General features: G+C 47.1%; 1 long non-coding RNA gene across 1 annotated transcript in view; it reads right to left on the reverse strand.

The window, feature by feature from the left end:
* Window positions 1-4,078: 4,078 nt before the first annotated feature.
* The window catches only part of LOC146359984 (uncharacterized), a 39,808-nt gene continuing 28,471 nt past the window's right edge, over window positions 4,079-15,415 (reverse strand). Inside the window, exons 4-5 of the long non-coding RNA XR_014786906.1 lie at window positions 4,839-5,288; window positions 4,079-4,388 (exon numbers count right to left, since the gene is read on the reverse strand). This is a non-coding gene — a long non-coding RNA (uncharacterized LOC146359984). The remainder of the gene's footprint in view (window positions 4,389-4,838; window positions 5,289-15,415) is intronic.

Genomic DNA, 15,415 nt, shown 5'->3' on the forward strand with positions numbered 1-15,415 from the left:
CTTATGTGCCAGAGGCCTTCTGTGCACTTCTTTCTGGAGCTGTACCACAGTCTCATTCATGATGAGATTCTAATTATAGAAGTATTTAGCTTGACTGCAAGTGGAGGCTGCCTTTGGTCCCCCCTCCCCTTTTTTAATTGAACTGGGTAATTGAAAGTTAGGTCACTCTGGACTGTTTGCTTGCATAAAGCCAGGGGTGTCCAAACTGGCAATTGGAAATGCATGTGCTCCTCTGCTCCCTCTCTCCCTCCATCAGTCTGCCTGCCTGCCTGCCCGCCTGCCTCCTGGAATACGGACAGAGGGAAGACAAAGATGGAGAGGCCTTCTGCTACCCTCAGAGCACATGCTGATGCCAGCTCCTATGAACCAGCGCTTTGGTCATCTCACAAAAGGGCTTTCAGCCCTCTACCCTTACTTAGACATTTTTGGTACACCAATGTTCATAGTTTAGGGGAGAGAACACAGAAGGGTGAGTTACATTTTTATCAAAGCAACAACAACCTGCATTCGTTCTTCCTGAAATGGGTAAGCCTGCTGATGGACTAGCTTAAAGACTCATCCTGTTTTTATGTATAAGATGGATACAATTAACTGCAGGTGCCGCAGATCCACAGAAAGATAAGGAGAAAGACAGACACATCTCCTTCCTCCCGCCAGCAACAGCAATGGGGAAGGATTGTCCTGGGCTAAAGAGGCCCTAACTCAGGCTACCAACTGACCACAAACAAATGCCAGCCTTGCCTACTCTTGCACCGTCATCAGGGGCTTGACCTGCAAACATCTTTACAGGAGGTGATGCTTTACATGACACGGAGATTAACATGAGCACCTGCCGGCATCTGCAGATCAAGCTGGTGTCAAACGAGCATATTTTAAAACACAAGTAAGAGCGCAATCTTCACCCTCAACTTTTGGTGACTGGAGAGGGCGGGGACAGTGTGTGAGTGCCCATCTGGTGCTCTCTCACTGGTGGCAGCAGGCAGATCAAGCTGAAACAGGGCGTTCTGTGGGTGGGGAGGAGCTGGCTTTGGAATGGCTGCATCCAAAGCCGCTCCGCTTTCTGACCTGGGCCTGATCTGGGCCAGTCAGCTATGCCAGCTTCGGAGCCAGCATAGTTTATTTCTGACCACCACCACCACCACCGCTGTCAATGGGGGCAGGGTTGGGAAACTGGAAATACATGGATCCGCCAGGCTTAAACCCTGTGGCGTCGTGCAGCCAGGGTTTGCAGGGATGCAGCGCTGGCACTTTTTTTTTATTAGCAGGAACGCCAACATCATCTACCACCACCCTGAGATTTCCCTGTTCCCTCCGAGCTTAGCTGCAATTCTCACAGCAGCGGAGGGGAAATGAATTTTCCAGGCAACAACAATATATTTTTCACAGTTGTAATGCAGAGTATTTGGGGGAGGGGGGGCTTGGCCTTGAATGGGCAATTAAAACTGATTAGCGTTAGAAAAGGCCTGCTCCTGATGTAGATAAAACTGCTTGAACTGGTTTGCTGATATGGATCAAGCCGCTTCCTGAATGTTTGGACTCTCCTTGGGGGCATGGCTATGAGGACTGTCATGATGAGCAGCTGCTCTTCAAAATTTGCCACCACACCACGGCTGAAAACCCCAGCGAATCCCCCTCCCCATACACACACTGGCCAGGTTTGTATGACTGCACGGGGAACAATGCCGTATGGGTTGTCGTCCCCACCCCATCCCAAGCGCGTGCTCCTCATGCAACCGGCATTTACCTAATTACCTGTGCTGCGTTGCAGGTTTCCGTATTGTCTGAACCCAGAGTGCAGCACAGCGCAAGTCACTTCTAACCTACCCCACAACCCAAAGCTTGTTGTAGGGGTTGTGGCATGGGTTAGAGGCCACCCCTGCCGCACTGTGTGGCAGGTTCAGACAACACAGGAACCCGCGACTTGGCACGGGTAATTAAGTAAATGCCAGTTGCGCAAACATCCACTGACTGGGTTTGCATGGCACAAAGGTGGTTAATAAGCCATGGTGGCTTGTTAACCACCCCCGCACATGCCAGCTGATTACCCTCACCGGGCGTGGCTTGTCGTGGCTAGGGTAGTTAACAAATCCTGCAGAACCCACAGTCTGTTGGAGTGCTGCTGGGTGGTTTCTTAACTGCCCCAGCCACCCAGCTCACTTCTGTCCTAGTCAGTGCACGCTAGCAGGGCTGAGGACAAGGCAGCAGATCCACCATTCCACTTGTCCCCAGCGCCACTTCGTATTGCTCTGTAAGGCCTGCTTAGAACACAGGGAGCTGCCTGCTATCAAGTCAGACCTTTGTTCTTTTTTGCCCAGTATTGTCTACACCAGGGGTCCCCAATGCAGTGCCTGCGGCAGGCGTCATAGTGCCCACGGGGACCTCAAACAGCACTCACAGAGATCTCCACTCCCTGTCCCCTTCAAAGCAATTTTTTTAAAAAATAAAAACCTTGGAAAACGCTGGAATAGCCTTCTTTCTCTCCCTTTCTAGCCTTGCTCTTTCCTCTCTACCCCTTTGCCTTGCTGTTTCCCCTCCCTCCCAGCTTCTAACTTTGCTATTTCTCTCCCCAGCACTTTCCCTGGCTGTTTCTCCCCCCACCCAGCCTCTAGCCTCACTATGTCTCTCCCCTCCACCCCTTTACCTTGCTGTTTCTCCCCCCCAGCCTCTAGCCTCACTATTTCTCTCCCCCATCACCTCTTTAGCTCATGGTTGACTAGCTAGGCCCCCCACAGCCATGATGTGACTACCCACATCCTCCATGGGAGCCATTTTGCGGTGGCACCCACAGCAGTTTCTCAAATTCCCAAATGTGCCAGCTGGTCCAGAGATTGGGGACCCCTGGTCTACACTGATTGGCAGCAGTTCTCCCTGGTTTCAGGCAGGGAGTCTCTTTTAGCTCTACGTGGAGACGCCAGGATTGAACCTGGGAACTTCTGCATGCAAAGCAAGTGCTACTGGCATAGCATGGCTGCCGTGTGACTTCCCTGTGGCAGGATCATCACAGGCTGTTCCAAGAAAGTCTGGATGAGGACAAAAGCACATGACACCACCAAGATCATGGAGCAGGTAATCCTCACCCCAATGTCAGCAGCAGGATGCTGGTGAGTGTGCCTGCATGTGCTACCTGTCCCATGTCATTCCATTTTTCAAATCCTACTGAAGCACTGCAGGATCCAGCCATTGGGAAGTAGCATCAATGTCACTAAAATGTATGTATGTATGATTACATTTCTATCCCACCCGTTTCCTCTTGCAAGCAACCCAAGGCAGCTTACACGGTCCTCCTCCTCCTCTCCATTTCATCCTTGCAACAGCCCTGTGAGGTAGGCTAGGCTGAGAGTCAGCGATGGCTCGAAGTCGCCCAGTGAGCTGCATGGCCGAGTGGGGACTAACAGAACCCAGATGTCCCAAGTCCTAGTCCAATACTCTAACCACTACACTACACTGGCTGTCGTACAAAATAACATATATTTGGAGTCTTTAGTGACCTATGTGCAGGGAGCCATAAACGGGAGTGGTAACTACTGCCTCGAGCAGAGCCGCTTCCTGTAGCAGAAACCTCTGTCTGTCTCACCTTGGCGGGTGAGCCTCCCCTAACCCTCCAGGTGTGTTGGACTACAACACCCGCCATCCTCATCCAGCATGGCCATGCTGGCTGGGGGTGATGGGGGTTGTAGTCCAACACATCTAGAGATTGCCAGGTCAGGGACACCTGTGCTAAGCCTAGAGAAAAAGAATGCCCCTGAAAACGAGTTGCTGTGGGGCAAACACACAAGTTAAGGCTGTTGCCTGCCCCTCTGGTGCACTTCCTGGAGGCATCCAGTCAACCACTGCGCGGAACAGGATAACGGATGAGCAGGACCTTTGGTCTGAACCAACAGGGCTCTTCTTATGGCCAGGCAGGGCACTGCTGGCCAGATAGCAGTGCCGTATCTTCCTGGATTTGGAGCTGACCCCTTTGCGCTGATGCCTTCTTTCTGCCCCTGCTGATAAGGATAAAGTGGGGACATCACTCTGCCCTGGTTGCAGCTTAGCGGCGTGTTGTGTAGGTGGGAGGAATGACTGGAGAATCAGCAGGCCTCAGACACAACTGTTCTTTAATTCAGCACACCCGGAAATGAAGAACTTAGCAGAAGCTCCACCCGCTGTTGCTACTCCCAGCTCTACAGGTGCTGCCAAGGTTCAAAACAATAACTAAGCCACAGTCCTTCCGTCCCTGTCTCTCCCCCCTCCCCCCATACATAACACAGCAGCAGCAAAATACTACACAGGACACCTCACCAGCCGCATTGGCTGATGGAAAGGCAAAAAAGACGAGATGCTTTGGCTTGTCAAGATAGCAACTCTTATCTTCCCCAATGTGTCAGTGCGTCATTTAGGGTGCAATCCTATACATCAAGGGTGTGGAACCTCAAGCCTGGGGCCCAAATCCAACCTTCCTGGGGTCCCAATCCAGCCCTCTGGGGTTCCCCAGATGGCCACGCCCCCTTCCCTGGCCTTTCCCTGGACCTGGATTTGGTGGCTTCCCAGCATTTGTGGAGTCCCCTCCACCCACCCATTCTAAAAGATTGAAATGCTTCTCCTATGGCTTAGTTCCAGGCTGTCAGAGCATCAGGCTAAAATATTTGATATTTTTGGAATTTTAGCACCACCCCTTTAGCCTTCGGCCCTGCCCACCACTGGAATGCAGCCCCCAAAGCCTTCTCCAAAACAGAATTTTGGTCCTTGCTATACACTCCCCTGGCATATGCACTTCCCTGGGAGTACATCCCATTGAACTCTATGGGGCCTACTTCCCAGTACACATGCATAGGATTGCACCATTAGTAACTTTGGGCAAGTAAAAAATTATTTAGCCATTTTTTTGTAGCTGAGTTTGTCCACTGGAAGCAATGTGGCTGTTTTTACAAGGCCATCTCTTCTCAGGCAGGGGGAGCGATGAATTCCTTTCTAATTTTAATTCTTTGCGTTTAAAAGGTGTTACGGAAATAACCAGGAACTGTTCCTTGTGGGGCAAGTGTTCCTTCAGATTTAATCTCTTGTCACATCAGTTTTTTGTTTGTTTTTCCATTTCCCTCTGGAAAATGGAGTGGATGAAGAACTCTCCTGGGCCTTAAGCCATGGATGTGCCCATGGGTCGTGGTCGTGTTTTTCTTCTTTAAAGTGCAATTGTGTTCTGAGCACTACGGCTGCAGCAGTGGTGCCAGAACTGAGGCCAGAACTCGGCGGAGAGCAACCGAAAGATGAATTTCTCTTCAGTGCCAAGAGATTGCCTCGCTGCACACATCCTGAAACACACCAGAGAGAAAAGACAGGGAAATCAATAATAAAAATGATAGTAATTACAAGCGGGCTGCAGCCGATGTAAATGCTGTCAGTTGGGCCTGACAGATGCTCTGGTGAGAACACCCGGTGCACAAAAATGAAGTGTGTTCCTTGCTGCTACCTCAGCAGATTGGTTCCCCGGGACACTGTACAGTTCTGTACCAACGTCAGCTGCCACCATTTGCCTCACCGAGGGCTGAGGCACACATTGCAACACAGGGCTATGTCAGCACAGACGCCTTGTTGTGGCTGACAGCGTAATTAAAGAAGGCTTAGTGGATTCACCAGCACCGTCATCTATTCTTCTTCCCTTGTTCAGATTTGCCTCCGTTGCTGCCACAACTCATTCGTCATCTCTTCTCACATCTTGCACAAGACTCCCCCACCCACTTTCCAGTTTTTCAGGTAATACACACACACTCTTGTCATACATCTTGTTGGAGGCAATCCACACATCTTCCCACAAGGTTGTGCTTCTATTGCTTTTTTGTTGTTATTGTCAGACTGAAACCGGTTTAATAGCCATTCCCTCCCCATGGGGGAACCCTGGAAAGTACAGATCTGTGAGGGATGCTTGTGGTCTTTTAATAGAAGTTTGAGTCCCCCTGTCAAACTACTATGTTTCCTAGGATTATCCAGGGGTTGGATGGGGGATGGGGTGAGCAATGTCAATGAACTGGGATAAAATGGATACATTTGTAGTATAGATATGCCTCAGGTTTGCCATCCACACCTCATTCTGTGAACCTTTACAGGACTCCCATCCCCCAGGTTTACTTTAAATACTTAGGGAACTGTGCACTCTCCAACATAAATTCCAGATTTTGACCCAAGCTATCCTGTGGCGCCCGGGGCATCCAGTTTAGGCTGTGAACCTATATAAATATCAGCCCTATAAATATGAATGAGAGAGAACACCATGCAGTGCTTCACCTGTTCTGCAGAAATGGAAAATCATTCAGTTAGTCAGTCATTCCGTGGGGTTGCCAGTCTCTACATCCCTTGCTACTAAGGAAAAACAAGAATGGACAACGAATTACTATCCGAGTTTCTCAGCAAAGCTGAAAAGTGTTAGGTCCTCCTTGATGATCTCTTCTAGTTCTAATTGGATCAAGTTTAAAAGGCAGCTGAGCTGACGAGGGCTAGGTATTTTGTGAGTGATACAATGGAGATAAGGGGGGTGGGGAGGAAAAGATGAGGTTTAAGCAGGGTTGGCACAAAGTTTTTTACTGCCCTGGGTGAACTTTTCACCGGCTACAAAAAGGTAATTAATTCACATTAACTGATCTACATGGAGTTCCTGATGCTCCAGCAAGTTGACTAGAGAAACGCAGTGGCTCCAGAATATGCTGAAAGCTTCACCTGTGAGAAGGGAGGGAGATATCGCTTGAATTTTGGTGCCCTCTGTATTTGCCAGATCTACCTATATAACTCAGCCAGTCTTAGGTTTAGTGACAACCAAGAGAAACTAACAGCAGGATCCTGTGCCTGTTTATTTCAAATTAAGCCCCACAGTGTTTAATGGGGCTTCCACCTGTTAAGTGTGTATAGGATTGCTACCACAACCACACTATAGGACAGGGGTGGGCAGAAAATAGATCAGGATCTACTTGTAGATCTCTGGGTGATTTGTAGTAGAACTGCAAGGGTGTCTGACTTGGAAGAAAACCAGGAATGGATTTGTGTGTGAAAGGACTGCAAGCTGAGTTCTGATAATTAAAACATTGGTTACATTCCCTGCTCCCTGTCCCCACAGATTGGAGGGCAGGGGCATAGCTGCTGTTTACAAAAACAATCATGCAACTGCTAGTTGTCAAAGTAGCAGTGACCCTAAAAAACCTGGGAAAATAAAACGGTTTGGAGCACCTCTGCTGTAAAGGCCCTCTCTTCTGTTCCTGCCTGCTGCACTTCTGACAGCAGTGGGGCACAGAGAAAGGCCTCTGAAGATCTCAGTAGGCCCTTGAATCTGGAGGCTACCCTTCAGATACCTGGGTCCCAAATTGTACCAACTGTAGTTTCCAAACAATTGTCAAAGGCATCCCCATAAGTTCTTTTATGTGTATATTTATTTAAAACATTTATATGCCACCCTGTAATTGTGTTCTCAGTATCATCCATTTTTTTACTACTGGCAAGCTCTCTTTCTTCCTTGAGCATCCGGGCAAAAAAGTGCTTCCTGCAGAGCAGGGCTTATTATGCAAACTCTAAACGCTGTACAAAATGCCACCACTTCAGAAACGCAAAAGGCTGTACATGGCTCATCGAACAAGATCTACAGTTCACATATGTTTTCTGTTACATACTGTAAGCATTCTGCTAACTGAACCCCACCCCCCGCCCAAGAAAGGGAACCCAGCTGTTATCAATTATGGTCAGCGATGCATTTTATGTTAGACTTTTGGAAACAGTGTCATGTTGCAGTCATTTGCTGCAACTTGGGCAAAGAAGTGAAGTTGGTCTTTTTACCTTGTTTTACTTATACCTGTTTGGTATGGGTGTGCTTTGGATTCGGCCAAATCCCAAACCGAATTGGGCTGATTCAGATAATTCAATTCCACTGAAATGAAGTGGAGCTCCTCAGAAGCAGACCAACTCAGAATCTGAACACCCCTGAAGATTCAGGATTTAGAGGGACACGGAGGGCATGTCTCCAAAATGTGATGCATAAAGCTCTTCGTATAAGGAAAACCCTAGGATGGGGAGAATGTGGGAGAAAGAGGAGATGGTGTAGTTTTGTGAGTGGCAGATGTAGCTTCTAATCACAGTGAATGGTTTACCCATGCTTTCCAATCCCAGTGCTTTGAGGGAGAGATGCTGAAGTAATATATGGGCATCTCTACACCAGCCTAAAATTCTGCATTTAAAACGGGGCTTTCTGCTTCCATTTTAAATGCAAGATCACAATGACTCCCTTTTTCATGTGCTTCCTTTCCCCCCACCCCCTTCCCTCTCCTTCTTTCATTGATCTCACTCCTTGCCACTTTTACTCTTTTCATGGAGGAAACTGAAGCTGACACCTGGGTAATCTGATGGCTCATTATCTGCAATCTATTTAAAAACAGAACAAAGGGCATTTAGTGCAGGAGAATGCCCTGGAGGGTCATGGCATCATGTAAAGAGCCCGTAAACTTCTATGAAGGAGGCATCTCAATTGCAGGTTAAAAAGATAACCCTACCACAGGACTGATCCAGTGTTCAGTGGTCTTTGCTAGTTCTCTCTCCCAGGAGCAGGCATGTTAAAACAGGAGTGATGGAGTCTGTGTGACCTGAGAGGGTGTAGCATTGGATGCGTGCTTGGAAAATCATGGATGTGGAAGTCCTTTTGCTACTGGATCCTCCACATTCATCATCCATCCCTGTCCTCTTGCACTTTCTGTGACTTGAGGCAGAACCTACTTGCACACAGAGCCAATGAGATTCTGCCATGCAACATCAGAAATGTCCTCCCCAGAGCAGTTTTACACCATTTTAAAACTTGTTTCAATTTTCTTAATTTTTCTGAGTTTTTTCCCTCCAGAACTCATAAAATCTAACTTTGAACACAATTGAACAGTTGCATAGTTAGTTTCCCCAGGTGTAAATCACACAGCTGTTCAATAGCTTTTTTGCTCAGTTGTGGCTAGGGATGTCAGAGAATTCCACCACGGATCTCGGTGAGGCCGAATGTCAGTGCATTCAGCCCCCCGAACTCCGTGGCAGAACGGCCTGCCACCCCCCCGCCCCCCCGCGGATCCCCCACGGGACGAGACTCACCTGGGGTGGATCTTCCGGGCAGTGGCGGCTCTGGCGGCAGCCGGTCTTCCGACCGGCTGCTGCCACCACCATTTCCAGGCTTGTGTAAAAAAAAAAAAAAAGACGTGATAGGCTACGTAAAGATTTACATAGCCTATCATGGCTAGGTTTAAAAAAAAGAAAAAAAAGACGTGATAGGCTATGTAAATCTTTACGTAGCCTATCATGGTTGGGTGGGTTTTAAAAAAACAAACAAACCGCATACGCAAATGGCGGCTACGGCCGCCGCCATTTGCGTTCCTTCTTTTTGGCCGTCTTAATCTACGTAAATATTTACATAGACTATGACGGCGAAAATAAAGGGGAACGCAAATAGCGTAGCGGGCGCTATTTGCGTCCCTTTTTCATTCACCGTTTTAGCCTATGTAAATCTTTTTTTTACCGTAGCCGCCACCATTTGCGTACGCGGGTTTGTTTGTTTTTTTACCCAGAGCCCTCCGCGGCTGGAAATCCGGCTGCAGACGGCTCTGGCCGGGCCAGGCCTGGCCGGCTGCTCCGCGGAGCTGCCGCGGAGCACAGCTGGCCGTTTGAGGATTCCGGGGGGAGGAACGGAACGCCTCCCCCCCAGCCAGGATTCCGGGGGGAGGGACAGAACGCCCCCCCCCCACCATCAACATAATCCACAAAAGGATTCGTACATCCCTAGTTGTGGCCTGTTTAGATTGCTGTAGCTCAGGAGTGGGCAATCTTTGGCCTACACCTCCCATCAGCCCTAGCCAACATAGCCAGAGGTGAGGGATGATGGGACTTGTAGGTGAAAATATCTGGAGGGCCACAAGTTGCCCACCCCTACTGTAGCCATTTACTTTTCTATGATCTGTCATTCCTCTCTAGAAATCAGCTCTGTCACTCTTCTCTTTCCAAATAGCATTACCTTTTACATCTGTTTCTTTTTTTCCTTTTTATTCCACCTCTCCCTAAATTTCATCAAGAGAGCACCCCAGTCATGATCAGGAATATAGCAAGAAGAGGAGAGTGTTTAACCCTTTACCTGACCCTTTACAAATGACAATCTGTAGGCAGGCTGCAAGCCCTGGCTATTTCTCCAGCCCCAAATGTTGGGGTGGGTTTTTTTTGTCAGGATTGCCAGCCTGGGTGCAGATTGTCATTTGGATTCCAGAAACCTGGAAGGAGAGTTGCAATTTCACTTGCATCTTGAAGTGGAACAGCAACAATTGGGTGCATCTAAATCACCCACATGCGGAAACACCCTAAGTTGCTGCCATCTGCAGTGATGACTTGGAGGAAGCTATGTCCCTCCAGAGTTCTAAAGCCCTAGTCTTCTGGTACTTTGGGAGTGGACTGATGACTTTTTATAAGGTTAGTGGAATAGAATACATCAAATGGTTCATAAGGCTGATGTTACCATAGGGAAGTAATATGGAAATGTTCCTTCAAGGATGGACGCAGAAACAATTAGAAATCAGGCATTCAACCATGGCAGCTTGACTGAAGCTTGTTAACTTTCTATTTCCAACACTAAAAGCAAGATCAAAATGTTCTCTCTCTTCTCTGAGACAAGGTTGTAGCATAGGGAAGAAAGCTGGCGAAGAGGCCCTTGCTACTTGTTCAGTGGATCCCACCAAGGAAACCAAAATTTTCTTCTGAACTGATGGCTGGAATTTCATTCTTACAAGAAAAGGGCCTCTGTCAGAAACTAGCCTTCTATTCAACAGAATTCTTGTATTTTGTCTCAAAAAAAAAGTCTTGAAGTAATCAGATAAGGAAGCTGATCTCCCTATATCTAGATGTCATCCTTCCAAATAAGAGAAGTGGGGGATATATGGGGGTTGGGAAATAGATTGAATATGGGGTACATTGGTATTGCTCTATGTATTAGATAGCATATAAATCATTGAGTAAAAATTTCTGTGCTAAGTTGATCTCAGATTTTGCAATCAGAAAATGCAAATTCTGTGGGTGGAGTAAATTATGCACACACATACAAAATTTGCATTTAATTTGTAAAGTTTATTCTGGTTAGAAATATGTTGTTCCAAATTTGTAAATGCAAGTTCCTTTTCCATTAAGGAGTTAATGAAGCTCTCAAAGATTAAACAGGCAATTGGTAGCTAAGGGCAGGTTGTTAGGAACTCAGTGGAGACACACTGTTAGAAGCATTTACCCAGTCTTTTCATCACTTGGCTTCCCCGCCAGCCCCCTTTTAAGCTTCTTTAAGCAAAGACTGCCTGTGTGTTATGAGGGCTGTGCCACAACCTTGTTGTTTTTTGGAAATGGAAGCTGAGATTCTGTGGGAGCTGTCAAGATTCATGAAGTTTTCAAATTTCGGCCTCTACGTTCTAACTCAATTCAGAATGATGTGTGTTAGTAAGAAAAAACTGTTTATAAAGGGGTTACTGTCTAATCAGGTGAGAAAGGAAATATAGGCACAGTGCAGCAAAAGTGTGTGTGTGTGCGCGTGCGCGCACCCTGGTTTAAACAGTGGAAATAATTCAGTTTTATTGAATCTAGATCTACCATCACCAGGCTGAACATCAGACAAGGGCTGGGCTTCTAGTAAATGCTGGCTGCAGATGATGGAAGTTGTAGCCCAACATATCTGGAGGGCACCAGGTGCAGAAAGGCTGGTCTAGATCATTGTCTTGATGGAGGAGTTCCATAACCCTTGATTGTCCCTATACTTAATGAAATGATGGCCTCAGTCCACAGATAACACCCATGATAGAAGGGTTAGCGAGGGTGTGTATGTGTTGGTCAACATCAGTTTTTATAACTAAAATTGAAACAATATAATTTTTCCACCCTTTTTCAGTCCACAAGAGGTCTAACCACAATAATTCAGCTGTATGTACAACAGCTCTGCACACACAACTGGGGATATTTCCTTTTCCAGGGTTTCCAGTTGCATGAAGACAGCCTATGTGTACACAATTTGAACACACATGTGTGGTCTATTCAGATCTTCAGACGAACATGTGTTGTTTAGGAGCAGAGACGAGGATCTGGATCACACGTAATGGGGCTGCAACAACCTGTCCTGCTTTCCTGAGCCTCAGTTTTGACTAACAGACCAAAGTCAATAACCAGGAGTGCCTTGGGAGTTCCAAACAGATTATGAATAAGCAGAGAGCAAAGATAAGGCAGCCAGCAAGAGGACCAAGGCACTGCAGTAAACAGAATTCAGACAGGTAGAGTGGTCAATGGGCAGTCCACAAGGTTCTCAGGAGAGATTCAGTCCAAGGGGGAGTTAGGTAAGACACCACAGCTGACAAGGGTCAGGCAGGAAGCATAGTCAAAAGGCAGACCAGAGGTATTCATGAGGGGTTCAGTCTGGTGGAAAGCTACGGATCTGAGGGCTGGAGCCAGAAAAAAAGGATAGATGTTGTTTCCAGCAACTCTTCCAGCTCCCAATTGCTGCTGTTTAGCAGAGGCTGTCAGAACCCTGCGTGGAGTCCAGCTGCAGCTTGTTAGTAGCTTCTGGAAAGAGTCTCCTCATGAGGTGCCCCCTTACTCTCAAGGAGTTATCTGCTGTAGCCTGGCATTTCTCCTGGACTCAAGGAGTCTGGTCTACCTTTCAGTCTACTTTGCTCCTGGGGGCTTGGGGTGTGTGTGTCTCTCCTCTTCTGTCTTTGAAGTGGATTCCCCTTTCTCCTGCAGGCATAGGTCTTGGGTGGGCATTACTGAGGGCCTAGGCTCCTTCAAGCCTTTTGGCCCTGGTGGGTTCTGAGCCTCAGCAGCTGCTGGAGGCTCTGGGTCTTCCTCCAAAGAGGATTTGTCCAGTGGGATCATGACACAACCCAGGAACTTCCCGTTCCTGGGTTGTTAGTTGTGATATCTGAACCCATTACTCTGGGTTGCTGAGGATTAAACAACCTAGAGTTGTAATCCAGTAACAAACTATGCGTTCAATCTCAGGGTTGTTTAATCTTCAGACATCACAACTAACAACCCAAGAACAGGATGTTCCTGGGTTGTTTCGGAAAGCAGATGCAAAGTGGTAGCGCTTATGCTTGGCTGCAACTAACCATGGTTTAACTAACCCATGGGTTGCCATTACATGCAAACAGGACCAGAGAGTGCAAAACAGATCTCTCCTACACACACACACACACACACAGATCATGAGTAAAGGGTTAGAGTTTGTTTATAATAGAGTCCAATTGAATCTGACACTGCCCCATAAACTGGCTTTTACAAATCTGACTCATTCAACTTGTAGAGCATTTAATTATGAGTCCACTTCATTTGTTTTATGGAATGACAGCTTGACTTTGCTGCATATAACATTCAGGGTGTTTCTCAACATTGTGACCTCTCATTGCTGCCTCTGCTCCATTCTGTCCCATTCCAGTTTAGATTTTAGAATCAAGCTCAAATATGGGAATGGAATCTCTGGATTCAGCCAAAGTGTTTTAACTTGAGGAAGGATGTTTATGACCTTTTCCATTCCATGACCATACAGTGTGACAACTTGTTAAATGCCATACGTATGTATGCACACTGGAAATATGACATGAGATGGAGGGTCGCTATAACTTTGTATTTTACTCAGATTTGGAGCCTGTCCTATCTCAAGGAGCCAACATGGATAAGAGAATAATGTAAATTACTCAAAACCATTCATCAATTCATCAAGGCAAATTTATTTTAGCAATCTAAAATAAACAAGACCAAAGAAAGATGAGCACAAGGAAAGAAAGAATGAATTTCATTCCTCTGACATAAAAATTAAATAGCAACACTGGAGACAGGATGACTGCAAAACAAATGTATGTATTCCACCAAGTACAACTAACTAAGGGTCCATTCAACATACATCAAACAACAGCCTCTGAGCTTTAGATGCTTACTGACCACTTTCTGGCCAGACTTTCATGTTTCTCTTTAGGACCAAGGGAAACCTGGATCTGCAGGGCTTGTAGCACAAGACCAAAACAAACAATGAACCTGTTCACATGTTCGCTGGTGGGATTTGCATAATTACCATCGCCAGCACAGCGATGTCATGCAATCCCAGTAAGTGTCAGGGTGGACACTGAGCCCATAGAATCCCAGAGTAGTTCTGATTCTGAGGTAGAGCAGCCGCTCCTGGGAGAGGAGCACACTCAACCTTCCCAGGGCCAACAGCTGGCAGAGATTCCTCCCACCAGCATTCCTAGCATAGATAGCAGTCCCAGGAGTGAGAGAGCGTGGGAAGAAGACTTGCTGGATGTGCGACGCCAACTCAGGGAGTGGCGCCAAATGGAGGGTGCGGAAAGGAGGCGACGTGCCCGGTTGGCGCGCAAACAACGGTTGCGCCCAGAGGATCCAAGGGAAAATGGGAGGGACTCTCCCTAGCCCATAAGTTCAGGGTCTGCCAGTGATTCTCCTTCAAATGGGGACCAACTGTTCCAACTTAGGGCATAGGTACTCTGCTGCTCATAGCTAGTCGCTGATAGTAGAGTTGTTAAGTTGTAAAAAAGGAATAAAGCTTTGAAAAGAATCCCTTTGTCTGTGTCTGGACTTGGCTACCGGATTAAACTGAAAGAGGCCGCCAAGGAGCCCTTGACAGTAAGGGTGGCTTGTTGCCATGGTTAACAAACCACCCAGAAGCCATGGGCTTTTTAAGGGTTCTGAGGTGGCTTGTTAATCATGGCAACAAGCCACCCTCTCTGGATTCGCATGACATGGGACGCCATGCCAGCGAGGGTAATTATGCAAATCCCCCTGGCACGTGCAGTGGGGAAAATAAGTCACTGTGGCTTATTTCCCCACTGTGATCATGCAAACTGGGTCAGTGTGAATGCTGGTTGGCTGGCAGCTGTGATATCACACAGCTGCCTAAATGGGTGGGATCCTGATATTGCACTTTTACAATCCTAAAAAAAGAATATGTTTTTGTTTCAAATGAGGTGCCAGATGAAGATTAAATTAAATAATGGTATATGCAATTAAAAAAAAAAAATTAAAGGCAAGTAGGGAGGAGAGGGGGCAAAACTCACTATTGAATCAGCATTGCAATCACTGGCAAGTATGTCTGGTTTTATGCAGCAAAGGTAAAATAAGCCAGGCTTATTTTACCACAGGAGAGGGGGGAAATGCTGTTTACATGTACATTTTATATGCATCCTAACAAGCATTATGACCATCCTTGTCCCAAACTTGGGTGCACTGAGATCCCACCTTCTTTCTAGACATGTCACTAGAATCTTTTGTTGCAAGAGGCTCTCTGCAAATTAGGTTTAAAGCAACACCACCATAAACTACAAACTGTCCTCTCCACCATCTTGGTTTGAAGGCTGACACATTTTTGAGCCCTGCTCATACCCCTCTGATAACAGCTTGACACACACAGATT

Source organism: Heloderma suspectum, chromosome 1 (assembly GCF_057233095.1).
Source record: "Heloderma suspectum isolate Gila_16-S chromosome 1, 16-S_ref, whole genome shotgun sequence".
NCBI classification, from domain to species: Eukaryota; Metazoa; Chordata; class Lepidosauria; order Squamata; family Helodermatidae; genus Heloderma; species Heloderma suspectum.